This window comes from Somniosus microcephalus, chromosome 10 (genome assembly GCF_052327205.1).
Source record: "Somniosus microcephalus isolate GS21.2 chromosome 10, FLI_Smic_1.0, whole genome shotgun sequence".
Taxonomy (NCBI): domain Eukaryota; kingdom Metazoa; phylum Chordata; class Chondrichthyes; order Squaliformes; family Somniosidae; genus Somniosus; species Somniosus microcephalus.
Window position 1 is genome coordinate 64,284,535 of NC_140996.1, and position 14,442 is coordinate 64,298,976.

Sequence of the window (14,442 nt, forward strand, 5' to 3'; positions counted from 1 at the left end):
CATCCACCTTGTTCCTAATGCTTCTAGCATTAAGATACAAAGCCTTCAGGCTTGCTTTTTTCACACTCTCATTATGAATTAGTTTGGCCCTTTGTGTTTCTCTCCTTTGCTTATTGCTTCTCACCTTTCTACCATCTATTTCTGACTTCATATGACTTCCCTCTTTTCCACTACCTAGGTTCCCATCCCCCTGCCAAATTAGTTTAAATCCTCCCGAACCGCCCTAGAAAATATTACCCCGAGGACATCGGCTCCCTCACAGTTCAGGTGTAGACCGTCCCCTTGGTACAGGTCACTCCTCCCCAAGAACTGGTTCCAATGCCTCAAGAATTTAAATCCCTCTCCCTTGCACCACTGCTCAAGCCACGTATTTAGCTTATCTATCTTACTCTCTCTAAACTTATTAGCTCGTGGCACTGGTAGCAATCCAGAGATTACTACCTTTGAGGTCCTACTTTTCAATTTAGCTCCTAACTCCCTAAATTCAGCTTGTAGGACCTCCTCCCTCTTTTTACCTACATCGTTGGTACCTACATGTACCACGACAACTGGCTGATCCCCCTCCCCCTTCAGAATGCTCTGCACCCGCTCCGAGACATCCTTGACCCTTGCACCAGGGAGGCAACATACCATCTTGGAGTCTCGGTCTCGGCCACAGAAACTCCTATCTATCCCCCTTACAATTGAATCCCCTATCACTATAGCCCTATCCCTCTTTTTCCCGCCCTTCTGTGCAGCAGAGCCAGTCATGGTGCCCTGAACCTGGCTGCTGGTGCCTTCCCCTGATAAGTCATCTCCCCCAACAGTACCCAAAACGGTAAACCTGTTTTGGAGGGAGATGACCGCAGGTGACTCCTGCACTACCTTCCTGCCTTTACCCTGCCTTTTGGTCACCCATTTACTGTCTGAGCTAGCCTTTACCTGCGGTGTGACCAACTCACTGAATGTGCTATCCACAACATCCTCAGCATCGCGTATGCTCCAGAGTGAGTCCATTCGCAGCTCCAGCGCCGCCATGCGGTCTGCTAGGAGCTGCAGCTGGACACACTTCCTGCACACATAGTTGTCAGGGACAGTGTCCCTGATTTCCCACATGGCACAGGAGAAGCATGACACGGGTCCGAGCTGCCCTTCCATGACTTAACCCTTACAATACCCTTTTATTTACTACGATTTAGCTTAATTATTGAATTCTACTTAGAATAAGTTTGTGAAAGTACTCACCAACCAGTCACCTACCTGTTTTCTGGTGTTGTATTTTCACTGCCGCCTCCTGTCCTGGAACCTTTTCCACCTAGGTTAGGCTCCTGAAATAAAATAAATTGAACCTACCTTTTCAACTTCCCCTAACCCCTAAAAGGTTAGAGGAGGTGGAAGGGTGGGAGACACTACACTGTAGTGTTTCTGGTTTAGCAACAGCTCCACCTATATAAGAGTTACTGGCCTCCTGCTCTCCCGACTGCACCAGCTGTGAAAGAAAAAGCCCGCGAAAGGTGAGCTTTTAAACTCACCAGTTACTGGCCTCCTGCTCTCCCGACTGCCCCAGCAGTTACTGGCCTCCTGCTCTCCCGACTGCACCAGCTGTGAAAGAAAAAGCCCGCGAAAGGTGAGCTTTTAAACTCACCAGTTACTGGCCTCCTGCTCTCCCGACTGCCCCAGCAGTTACTGGCCTCCTGCTCTCCCGACTGCCCCAGCTGTGGTCTCGGGCCTCGCCTCTCTCCGGTTTTTATACCGGGCTCCGACTCACTGCTCCCGACTGGTCTCGGGCCTCGCTGGTTGCCGGGTTTTCTCCCGAGCTCCTCCTCGCTGCTCCCGCTGGTCCCGACTCTGCCTCCACCCACTGCCGATGCCGCACTGGGGCCTACCTGAGCCTCTGGGGCCTCTTGTAGTCACTCTGCCGCTCAGCTCCGCCTCCACCCGCTGCCGATGCCGCACTGGGGCCTACCTGAGCCTCTGGGGCCTCTTGTAGTCGCTCTGCCGCTCAGCTCCGCCTCCACCCGCTGCCGATGCCGTCTGTGTTTCTCTATCTGTCCCCAGTTGGTGTTTCTCTCTCTCTCACCAGTTTGTGTTTCTCTCTCTCTCTCCCCTGTTTGTGTTTCTTTCTCTATCTCCTTCTCACCAATTTGTGTTTCTCACTCTCTCCCCCAGTTTGTGCTTCTCTCTTCCTCCCCAGTGTGTGTTTCTCTCTCTCTCCCTCCCCAGTTTGTGTTTCTCTCCCTCACTCCAGTTTGTGTTTCTCACTCTCTGTCCCCAGTTTGTGTTTCTCTCTCCCTCCCCCAGCTTGTGCTTCTCTCCCTCCCCCAGTTTCTATTGCTCACTCTCCCAAGTTTGTTATTCTCTCCCTCCACAGTTTGTGATTCTCTCTCCCTCTCCCCAGTTTGTGTATCTATCACTCACCCTCTCCCAGGTTTGTGTTTCTCTCTCTCTCCCCATTTTGTGTTTCACTCTCTTTCCCCAGCTATTGTTTCTTCTCCTCTCCCCAATTTGTGTTTCTCTTCCTCCGCGGATGGGTTCTTCTCTCTCTCCCCCCAGTTTGTTTTTCTTGCTCTCCCCAGCTTGTGTTTCTCTTCATCTCTCACCAGTTTGTGTTTCTCTCTCTCCCTCCCTCTCACCAGTTGGTGTTTCTCTCTCCCTCCCCAGTTTGTGCTTCTCTCTCTCACTCTCCCCAGTTTGTGTTTCTCCTTCCCTCCCCCAGTTTGTGTTTCTCCCTCCCTCCCCAGTTTGTGTATCTCCCTCCCTCCCCCAGTTTGTGTTTCTCCTTCCCTCCCCCGTTTGTGTATGTCTCTCCTTCTCCCCACTTTGTGTTTCTCTCTCCATCTCCCCACTTTGTGTTTGTCTCTCTCCCTCCCCGTTTGTTTTTCTCTCCCTCTCTCACTCTGCTGCTTCTTTTTCTCTCTCTCCCTCTCCCAAGTTTGTGTTTCTCTCTCTCCCCAGTTTGTGTTTCTCTCTCTCTCTCCCTCTCCCCAGTTTGTATTTCTCACTCTCACCCCCAGTTTGTGTTTCTCTCTCTCTCTCTGCAGTTTGTGTTTCTCTCTCCCCAGTTTGCTCCCCTCTGCCAATTTTGTTTCTCGCTCTCTCCAGTTTGTGTTTCACGCTCTCTCACCAGTTTGTGTTTCTCTCTCTCTCCCCAGTTTGTGTTTCACTCTCTCTCCCCAGTTTGCGTTTCTCTCTCTCCCTCCCAAGTCTGTGTTTCTCTACCTGTCCCCAGTTGGTGTTTCTCTCTCTCTCACCAGTTTGTGTTTCTCTCTCTCTCTCCCCTGTTTGTGTTTCTTTCTCTATCTCCTTCTCACCAATTTGTGTTTCTCACTCCCACCCCCAGTTTGTTTCTCTCTCTTCCTCCCTCTGTTTGTTTCTCTTTCTCCCTCCCTCAGTTTGTGTTTCTCCCCAGTTTGTGTTTCTCTCTCTCTCTCCATCTCACTCCCGAGTTTGTGTTTCTCTCTCTTCTTCCCCAGTTTGTGTTTCTCTCTCTTCTTCCCCAGTTTGTGTTTCTCTCTCTCCCTCCCCAGTTTGTGTTTCTCTGTCTCCCTCTCCCCAGTTTGTGTTTCTCTCTCCCCCAGTTTGTGTTTCTCTCTCTCCCCCAGTTTGTGTTTCCCTCTCACTCTCACCAGTTTGTCTTTCTCTCCCTTTCCCCAGTTTGTTTCTCACTCCCCAGTTTGCGTTTCTCCCTCTCTCCCACAGTTTGTGATCTCACTCTCTCCCCCAGTTTGTGTTTCTCTCTTCCTCCCCATTGTGTGTTTCTCTCTCTCTCCCTCCCCAGTTTGTGTTTCTCTCCCTAACCCCAGTTTGTGTTTCTCACTCTCCCTCCCCCAGTGTGTGTATCTCTCTCTCCCTCCCCAGTTTGCATTTATCTCCCTCACCCCAGTTTGTGTTTCTAACTCTCTGTCCCCCAGTTTGTTTCCCTCTCTCCAGTTTGTGTTTCTCTCTCCATCTCCCCAGTTTGTGTTTCTCTCTCTTTCTATCTCTGCAGTTTGTGTTTCTCTCTCCCCTTTTTGTGCTTCTCGCTCGCTCCCCAGTTTCTGGTTTTCACTCCTCTCCCCAGTTTGTGTTTCTCTCTCTCCCCAGTTCATGTTTCTCTCTCTCCCCAGTTTGTCTTACTCTCTCACTCCCCAGTTTGTTTCTCTCTCTCTCTCTTCATCTCCCTCCCCAGTTTGTGTTTCTCTCTCTTCCTCCCCAGTTTGTGTTTCTGTCTCTCTCCCTCCCCAGTTTGTGCTTCTCTGTCTCCCTCTCCCCAGTTTGTGTTGCTCTCCCTTCCCAGTTTGTGGTTTTCTCACCCTCTCCCCAGATTGTGTTTCTCTCCCTCACTCCAGTTTGTGTTTCTCTCCCTCCCCCAGTTTGTGTTTCCCTCTCTCTCCCCAGTTTGTGTTTCTCTCCCTATCCCCAGTTTGTGTCTCTCCCTCCCCAGTTTGTGTTTCTCCATCTCTCCCTCAGTTTTTGTTTTTCTCCCTCTCCACAGTTTGTGTTTTTCTCTCAATCGCTCTGTCCCCAGTTTGTGTTTCTCACTCTCTCCCCCAGTTTGTGTTTCTCGCTTCCTCCCCAGTGTGTGTTTCTCTCTCTCTCCCTCCCCAGTTTGTGTTTCTCTCCCTCACTCCAGTTTGTGTTTCTCACTCTCCATCCCCCAGCTTGTGCTTGTCACTCCCTCCCCAATTTGTGATTCTCTCTCTCGCTCCCCCGTTTGTGTTTCTCACTCCCTCCCCCAGTTTGTGTTTATCTCCCTCCCCTAGTTTGTGTTTCTCTCTCCCTCCCCCAGCTTGTGTTTCTCTCCCTCCCCAGTTTCTATTTCTCACTCTCCCAAGTTTGTTTTTCTCTCCCTCCACATTTTGTGATTCTCTCTCCCTCTCCCCAGTTCATGTATCTATCACTCTCCCTGTCCCAGGTTTGTGATTCTCTCTCCCTCTCCCCAGTTTGTGTTTCTCTCTCCCTCCCCCAGTTTGTGTTTCTCTCTCCCTCTCCCCAGTTTGTGTTTCTCTCTCCCTCCCCCAGCTTGTGTTTCTCTCCCTCCCCAGTTTCTATTTCTCACTCTCCCAAGATTGTTTTTCTCTCCCTCCGCATTTTGTGATTCTCTCTCCCTCTCCCCAGTTCGTGTATCTATCACTCTCTCTCCCCCCAGTTTGTGTTTCTCTCTCTCTCCCCAGTTTGTGTTACTCTCTCTCTCCCCTGTTTGTGTTGCTTTCTCTCTCTCCCTCTCGTCAGTTTGTGTTTCTTGCTCCCTCCCCCAGTTTGTTTCTCTCTCTCTCTCCCTCAGTTTGTTTCTCTACAGTTTGTGTTTATCTCTCCCCAGTTTGTGTTTATCTCTCCCCAGTCTGTCTTTCTCTCTCTCTCCCCCGTTTGTGTTTCTCTCTCTCCATCTCACTCCCCAGTTTGTGTTTCTCTCTCTTCCTCCCGTTTGTTTCTCTCTCCCTCCCCAGTTTGCGGTTGATGTGCCTTCAATAACTCAAAGACAAGGGGCTAGATTTTCAGTTGCTTGCGCCAGCAGTTAGCGCCTTAAGAGAAGTGATTTCCGGGCGCTATGCGTGTAGCGCCCGGGCGCAGCGCAGTTTGCGCCCCGCCCCAAATTAAGTTGCCCGTTAGCGCCGGCGCAAAGTTTAGCGCCCGCCCGGCTGCGCGCGCAGAAAATGACGTCACATCCTCGTGCAACGCCCTTTGGCCGCCCCGATTGCAAACTTCAGTCGGACCGCCCCATTGTGCGGCGGGCGGCCGGAGCGTTTGGAAAAAGGAACGCAACACAACCAGCGCGGGCCCCGGGGGGCGCTAATTAAAGGGAACGTCCTCTCCAGTATAAAGGCCATCCATTATTTCAGAAAACAGTCTTGTGCAACGCATTTCTGGAGACACAACAAGGAGGATAGCTAACTGGTTTCAAGCAGCAAGAGCCAGGTATTTTTGGACTCAGGCAACAGCGCTGCAAGTGGCCATTTGGAAATTAGAGTGTTTGCCAGGATTTGATGGGGGTTGCATGGGGTGCCAACGCGGAGCTGCAGCTCCATGTCCGTAGGGCTCGCAGACGCATTGTGAGAGGGGCAGCCCTGGCTAGAGGCAGAGGGGGCTACAGGCGTCGGCCACGTAGGCCTTACCCAGTCAGGCTATACCGCCAGCAGCGCTCCTACCTAAACATGAGTGCCGCGCGATGTGTTAAAAGGCTCCGATTCCGAAAGGAGGTGATTGCAGAGGTCTGCCACCTGCTTCGCCGAGATCTGCGGCCAAAGCTCAGGTGCAGGACGTCTCTGTTGGTGGAAGTGAAGGTGACAGTGGCATTGAACTTCTATGCCACCGGCTCCTTCCAATACGCTGCTGGGGACATAGCAAACATCTCCCAGTACGGCGCGCATCGCTGCATCCGCCAGGTGACCGAAGCACTGTTCAGAAGGAGAAGCCAATTCATCTCCTTCCCCATGGCCCTGGAGAGCCAGCATCAGCGCGCATTGGGATTTTCCAGACTCGGGGAATTCCCCTTGGTGCAGGGCGCCATTGACTGTACGCATGTGGCTTTGCGGGCCCCTCTGGAGCATGGCGAGCAGTATCGCAACAGGAAGGGCTACCATTCTCTGAATGTGCAGCTGGTCTGTGACCACAAGCAGCGCATCATGGCAGTCAATGCCAGCTTCCCAGGCAGCAGCCACGATGCCTTTATCCTGCGGCAGAGTACTGTGCATGACATGTTCCAGGCACAGCCTCCCCCAAGAGGATGGCTACTCGGGGACAAAGGCTATCCTTTGTGCACCTGGCTCATGACCCCGCTCCGCGCGCCCAGGACCGCTGCTGAAGAGGCCTACAACGAGAGCCATCAAACCACCCGCAACATCATCGAGCTAACTATTGGGGTCCTCAAGCAGCGGTTCCGCTGCCTTGATCGCTCCGGAGGAGCTCTCCAGTATTCGCCGGACCGGGTCTCCCAATTTGTGGTGGTTTGCTGCATGCTACACAACCTGGCTATCCGCAGGACTCAGGCACTGCCACCTGACGTTGGACCAGCACCTCAGGAGGAGGAGCAGGAGGAGCATGAGGAGGAGGAGGAGGAGGAGGAGGAGGAGCAGGAGTACGTTCCCAGGAGGGAGCGACCAGGGCCAAGGGCCGCACGACGCCACCTTATTACACGGTACTTCTAAGCCCCCTGTCAGGGAATGGCCAGGGGCCATGAGGGAAGATGAATGCAGCCGCTCCGCAAGCCCTCAGCCGGCGAAGCCAACAAACACTAAGAAGAACAACCATGGAGACTGCATGAATAAAGATAATTTTTTATTAAACAAAAATGAAAAGCCCTTCCCACATGAATCCCCAAAAACAATAAACGGGCCCCACAAAAAGCCCAACAAACGACTCACTCCCACAAACTGGGGAGGAGCCACTCCACCTTTATTGAAACCGGGCCTCAACGTCGGCCTAACGCAAAAAAAAAGCCCTCCAAAAGCACAACCATGGGCAAAATAAAGATGGCCACCGCCATATTAAAGGAAAGCTGGCCACACCCTCTACTGAGTGGCCCGCGAGGGCGAGACCTTGGCCAGCATTTTGCCTCCCCTGCCCTGCCTGCTGCTCCTTCGCAAGCTCTGCCCAGTGGCTGCTGCGAGGCTGGGGGAAGGCGCCTGAGGCTCAGATGCCCTTCCGCCAGATGCCGCTGGGGGGCGGCCTACACGGCGTTTGGGCCTCGAGGGGCCGTCTCCTGAGTGGCGCGCCTGAGCCTGGCCACCATCAGCTGCAGCCGCTTGCCCTTGACGCCCCAGAGGGGGAATGGCGGCGACGGATGGTGCAATGTGGGCCAGCTGGCGTCTGGGATGCGCTGGCTGGTGCTGTGGCGCGGTGGCACTCGGCCGGGCCCGCACTGCAGGATCCGCAGCAATCAGCCGACGGCCGGCTTGCTGGGATGGTCCAGCGCGGCGCCTGCCCTGGCGATGCCTGCCTGAGACAGCGCGTGTGGCAGCAGTGAGTGGCCCTGTGGTCCTGGTGTGCGCGTGCATCACATCCGCCAGGGTCTTGACGGCATCAGTTAGCATGCGGCCAGTCGCGGCAGTTGCTGCCCCGAACTCGCGCACACTGGTCGCCAGCGACTCGATGGCCTCAGGCATGCGCCCCACCACGCTCATGAGCTCCGTGTGGCGCCGGTCCGAGTCGTCGGCCATCTGATCGAGCTTCCGCACCTCCTCCGAAGTGAAGGTGTCCGGACTGGAGTCGCGACTCTCCCGCTGGGGAGGAGGGGGCCGAACTAGGGGACCCTTGCCGCGTTGGTGACGGCGAGTGTGCCGAGCAGCAGCACTCCCCTCTGATCCTTCCCCCCTTTGGGGGGAAGGCCGCGGGCCACGCGCACGGCTGCTGGGTGGCTGGACGCCACTGGTCCCAGAAGCTGCATTGCCCTGCGACAGTTCCTCCAGGCACTCGTCCAGTGAGGAGGTGTCGAGCATTTCCTCCTCTCCTGCGGGACGTGACTGTTCCCCCGAAGGTCCGGCTTGCTCCTCCTCCTCCTCCTGGTTGGAGGTGCTGTCACTGGCAGCCTCAGGGTCCTGGTCGTCACCAGCTGAGAGCAGGAATGCACAAGAGTAGCTTCAGAGTGAGGAGACGGCGTCAGCGAGGGAGTTAGGACTGGTGGGATTCAGCGCATTGGTGGGACAGTGGCAAAGGAGGTAGCTCGGATGGGCCAGTGCGACGCGAGAGGGCCAAAAGGCGAGGTCCTTACCATTGCCGGGCAGTGGAGGGTCGGATACACCGCACGCTGTGGGGACAATCACACGTGCTCCCATGAGCACACACACGCGCTCCTCCAGCCGAGTGAGCTTCTGCAGCTTGGCGCGGCCACCCCTGGCACGGGCCTGGCGATTAAACGCTACTTTAGCCTGCAAGAGAAAGGACGGGCTGTAAGTGCGCAGTGAAGCCCTGATGTAGTGTGCACTGCCTCCCATGGTGGAATAGCTTGGCCAAAGTGTAGAGTGCCGAATGGCCATTTGATGCTCATGACTGTCCCAATGCTGCTGGCTGAGGGCTGGCCAAAAGGACTTTCAGGTCCCTTTGCCCATCATGTCAGGTGTACATGCAAGAATGAGGAGGAGACTGGAAAGGCTACTCACCCTCACAATCCTGGTCAGATCGTTGTACTTCTTACGGCATTGTGTGTGGGTCCTGGGGGCCTCGCCGGTGAACGTCACCCTCTGGGCGATCTGCTTCCAGGCTTTGGTGTAGTCGTGGTGGGTTGGATTCCTCCCACTGTCTGGAAACAAGATCTTGCGCCTCACCTCCAGAGCTGTGAGCATGATGTCCAGATCACCCTCTGAGAAGCGCAGGGCACGCTGACGGGCCTTCTCTGGCGTTGCCATGACTCCCTGGGGCTGAGCAGTAGTGTTGAGGCCTCTTTGCAAGGCTGCAGTGTGCAGGGCGTGGCAGCAGACCAATTCGTCCCTTCCCCCTTTAAGAGCTGGTCGGCACCACGGTGTCTGCTGTCAGTGCAAAAATGACCGCACCCGTGCTGCGCCCCGCCTGGGCGCTATCCCTCTGGACCGCCGGCTTAGCGCCTAAAGAGAGTAGTGGAACGCCTCTTTTAGCGCTCCACCAACCTCTTAGGGCGAAGCCACTGAATTCCCGGCAACGGGGCGCTACTTTGGGGCGGGCGCTAACTTCGGGCGGGCGCTAAGGTTAGCGCCCCAAAACTGCCTATACTGAAAATCTAGCCCAAGGATTTTAAAGGATTCAACTAAGGCTTTTAATCACTAAGAACATAGCAGCATAGCAGGTCTTCCCACGTCGAGTTCATCTGGTAGTGAGTGACTCATACAGCTCCTGAGACCTTTATATGGCAAAAGACAGGGGCGTAGCCAATACACACAATAGGAACAAAAGGATGTGGTTCACACAATACAAGCAGGTAAAATACAAGCAGGTCTGATGAAGGCATATTTCATCACATTCACCCCTTCTACAGATTTAGTCTGTCCGGGGGTGTGATAGTCCTTCCTGAACGTTGCAACAGTACCTCGGGTTCCGACCGGGAGTCCGTGGTGCCCTCCTGGGCATACCCATGTGCCGGGGGTGTTGCAGGTACTTCTGGGGGTGGTGAGGATACCTCTGGGGATGGTGGAGGTTCTTCTGGGGGTGGTGGTGATGGGTCGTCGTCGTCGCTTCCTGCCGAGGCGAGGTCCTTTATGGACACGGTGTCTTCAGAGTGGCGTTAGTAGCCGTACACAGTAGCGACCTTATCGAGTGGAGTACGTCTGGGAGGACCTCCTGCCAGCGGGAGGTGGGGAGGCCTTTAGACCTTAGTGCTAAGGTGACCACCTTCCACACTGTCGCGTTCTCCCTCTCCACTTGCCCATTACCCCGGGGGTTATAACTAGTGGTCCGACTCGTGGCTATCCCCTTTGACAGCAGGTATTGGCGCAGTTCATCGCTCATGAACGACGCCCCCCTGTCAGTGTGGATGTAGTTAGGCATGCCGAACATGCAAAACAGGCTGCTGAAGCACTTGATGACCGTGGCACTGGTCATATCTGGGCAGGGGTAGGCGAATGGGAAGCGGGAGTACTCGTCCACAATGTTGAGAAAGTACACATTGCGGTCGGTGGAGGGGAGTGGTCCCTTGAAATCTAAGCTCAGGCGCTCGAATGGCCATGTAGCTTTGATCAGGTGGGCTCGGTCGGGTCTGAAAAAACGGGGCTTGCATTCCGCACAGGTGCGGCAGTCCCTGGTCATAGACCGGACCTCCTCGATGGAATAGGGCAGGTTACGGGATTTTATAAAGTGGAATAGCCGGGTGACCCCCGGGTGGCAGAGGCCATTGTGGAGGCCCTGTAGCCTGTCCCCCTGGATGCTGGCACACATCCCTCGTGATAGGGCGTCGGGGGATTCGTTGAGGGCCCCCGGCCTATATATTATGTCGTACTCAAACGTGGAGAGTTCGATCCGCCACCTGCGAATTTTGTCGTTCTTGATCTTCCCCCTCTGTTTGTTGTTAAACATGAAGGCTACCGACTGCTGGTCGGTAAGCAGGGTGAAGCGTTTGCCGGCTAGGTAGTGCCTCCAGTGCCGCACTGCCTCCACTATGGCCTGGGCCTCCTTCTCTACCGAGGAGTGTCTGATCTCGGGCCCTTGGAGGGTTCTTGAGAAAAAGGCTACGGGCCGCCCATCCTGGTTGAGGGTGGCTGCTAAAGCGAAGTCGGACGCATCGCTTTCGACCTGGAAAGGGATGTTTTCATCCACTGCCCGCAGCGCGGCCTTCTCAACGTCGTGTTTAATGCTGTTGAAGGCGGCGTGGGCCTCGGCTGTGAGCGGGAAGGACGTTGATTTCAGGAGGGGACGGGCCTTGTCGGAATAATTGGGGACCCATTGGGCGTAATAGGAGAAGAACCCCAGGCACCTTTTCAGGGCCTTGGGAGTGTTTGGTAGGGGTAGCTCCCGTAGGGGGCGCAATTGGTCGGGGTCCGGGCCGATTTCCCCGTTTTCCACCATGCAGCCCAGGATACAGAGGCGCGTGGTGCTAAAGACACACTTATCCTCGTTGTAGGTGAGATTGAGTCTGAGGGCGGTTTTCAGAAATCTCGCGAGGTTCGAGTCGTGGTCTTGCTGGTCGTGGCCACAGATGGTGACGTTGTCTAGGTATGGGTAGGTGGCTGTTAACTGGTTCTCATCGACCATGCGGTCCATCTCCCGCTGGAAGACCGAGACCCCGTTCGTTACCCCAAAGGGGACTCTGAGGAAGTGGTAGAGACGTCCGTTCGCCTCGAAGGCGGTGTATGGACGGTCCTCCGGCCTAATGGGGAGCTGGTGGTATGCCGATTTTAGGTCGATGGTGGAAAACACCCGGTATTGCGCGATTTGGTTAACCATATCCGCTATGCGGGGCAGAGGGTTGGCGTCTAGCTGGGTGTATAGATTAACCGTCTGGCTATAATCTATCACCATCCGCTTCTTTTTGCTACCCTTAACTACTACTACCTGGGCGCGCCACGGGCTGGTACTGCATTCGATGATACCCTCCCGCTTGAGTCTTTCTACTTCCGACGCAATGAACCGTCTATCCTCCCAGCTGTACCGCCTACTCTTGGTCGCTATGGGTCGGCAGTTGGGTGCGAGGTTGGCGAACAGAGAGAGCGGCTTGACCTTCAGGGTAGCCAGACCGCACACTGTGAGGGGCGGCTGGGACCCACCGTAGGTAAGCGTGATACTTTGGTGGTGGCACTGGAAGTCCAGACCCAAGATCACGCTCACACAGAGATCTGGCATTATCAATAGTTTAAAATCTCTGTAATCATTGCCTTTTACCGACAACATAACCGCGCAGAAACCTGTAATTTTTGAGGTATGAGTCTTATCGGCCATGGCGATTTTGCCCTGTGTGGGGACTATCGTTAGAGAAAGTCGTTTTAACAGGTTAGGATGAATAAAGCTTTCGGTGCTCCCGCAGTCAATCAAGCATTTAACCTTGTTCCCGTTTACCTCTATGTCCATCATCGATTTAGACAACGGATGTGGCCTGGATTGATCCACTGTGATTGAGGCCACCAGTGGGTCCTGGAGGTCCGTGTAGTCGGGGCAAGATGGTGGACCCCATGAGGGTGGACAAGATGGCTTCCAAGATGGCCGCTCCCACGGCGCACACGCGGCAGTGGTGGAGTTGGAGGCGGGGTTCCCTCTGCAGACTTTGCTGAAGTGTCCTTTCTTCCCGCATTTAGAACAGGTGGTGCCCTTCGCTGGGCAAAGATGCCTGGAGTGTTTGTCCTGACCGCAGAAGTAGCATTTCGGGCCCTGATGCATCGCGGCAGTAGTGGGGTTCCTGGGTGGAGGCTGGGGCTCCGATGGTGCTGGGCTGGCCTGAGACCTGGGAGGTGAAGATGGCTTCCAAGATGGCGGCCCCCACGGCACGCACGAGGCGGAGTGGGCCGCGTGGCCTGGGGAACAGGATTCAGAGTTCCTCTGGGCCATATCCAGCGATCGCGCTATATCTATAGCCTGTTTTAAGTCCAGTCCCTCCTTTTCAAACAGTCTCTGCCGAATATAGTTTGAACTGAGGCCCGCAATAAGGGAGTCTCGGATCAGCTCCTCCGTGTACACGATGGCATACACGGCCTTACAGTTACAGTCTCTGCCCAGTACTTTTAGGTTTAGTATAAAGTCCTCTAGTGACTCACCATGCCGCTGCGTGCGAGTAGTCAGAAGATGCCTGGCGTACACCACGTTTATTGGCCACGCGTAGTGGGCCTTCAGGATGGTGCAGGCCTCCTCGTAGCTGGTGGCATCTTGGATGAGAGGGGAGACCCGATGGCTCACCCAGTTTCGCAGGATTCCCAGTTTCATGTCTCCGGTAGCGGTTTCGGCTGCGGCTATGGCAGTGGATGAGTTTGCAATGAAAAATTCGAAGCATTGGAACCAGTGTCCGAACTGTATGGCTGCGTCTGAGGCATGGGGGTCCAGATCCAAGCGCTCTGGTTTCAGGAGTCGATCCATCTTGTTGTTTTAGTGATTAAAATTGATGTGCCTTCAATAACTCAAACACAAGGATTTTAAAGGATTCAGCTAAGGCTTTTAATCACTAAGAACATAGCAGCATAGCAGGTCTTCCCACATCGAGTTCATCTGGTAGTGAGTGACTCATACAGCTCCTGAGACCTTTTATATGGCAAAAGACAGGGGCGTAGCCAATACACACAATAGGAACAAAAGGGTGTGGTTCACACAATACAAGCAGGTAAAATACAAGCAGGTCTGATGAAGGCATATTTCATCACAGTGGTTTTCTCTCCCTCTCCCCCAGTTTGTGTTTCTCTCTCTCCCCCAGTTTGTGTTTCTCTCTCTCCCCCAGTTTGTGGTTCTCTCTCTCCCCCAGTTTGTGTTTCCCTCTCTCACCAGTTTGTGTTTCTCTCTTCCTCCCCAGTGTGTGTTTCTCTCTCTCTCCCTCCCCCAGTTTGTGTTTCTCTCCCTCACCCCAGTTTGTGTTTCCCACTCTCCCTCCCCCAGTGTGTGCATTTCACTCCCTCCCCCAGTTTTATGTTTCTCTCTCTCCCTCCCCAGTTTCTGTTTCTCACTTCCTCCACCAGTTTGTGTTTTGCTCCCTCCCCCAGTTTGTGTTTCTCACTCCCTCCCTAGTTTGTTTCTTTCACCCTCCCCCAGTTTCTGTTTCTCACTCCCTCCCCCAGTTTGTGTTTCTCTCTCTCCCAAGTTTGTTTCTCTCTCCACAGTTTGTGATTCTCTCTCCCTCTCCCCAGTTGGTGTTTCTATCACTCTCCCTTTCACAGGTTTGTGTTTCTCTCTCTTTCCCCATTTTGTGTTTCACTCTCTTTCTCCAGTTTGTGTTGCTTTCCCTCTCCCCAATTTGTGTTTCTCTTCCTCCCCAGTTTGTGTTTCTCTCTTCCTCCCCATTGTGTGTTTCTCTCTCTCTCCCTCCCCAGTTTGTGTTTCTCTCCCTAACCCCAGTTTGTGTTTCTCACTCTCCCTCCCCCAGTGTGTGTATCTCTCTCTCCCTCCCCAGTT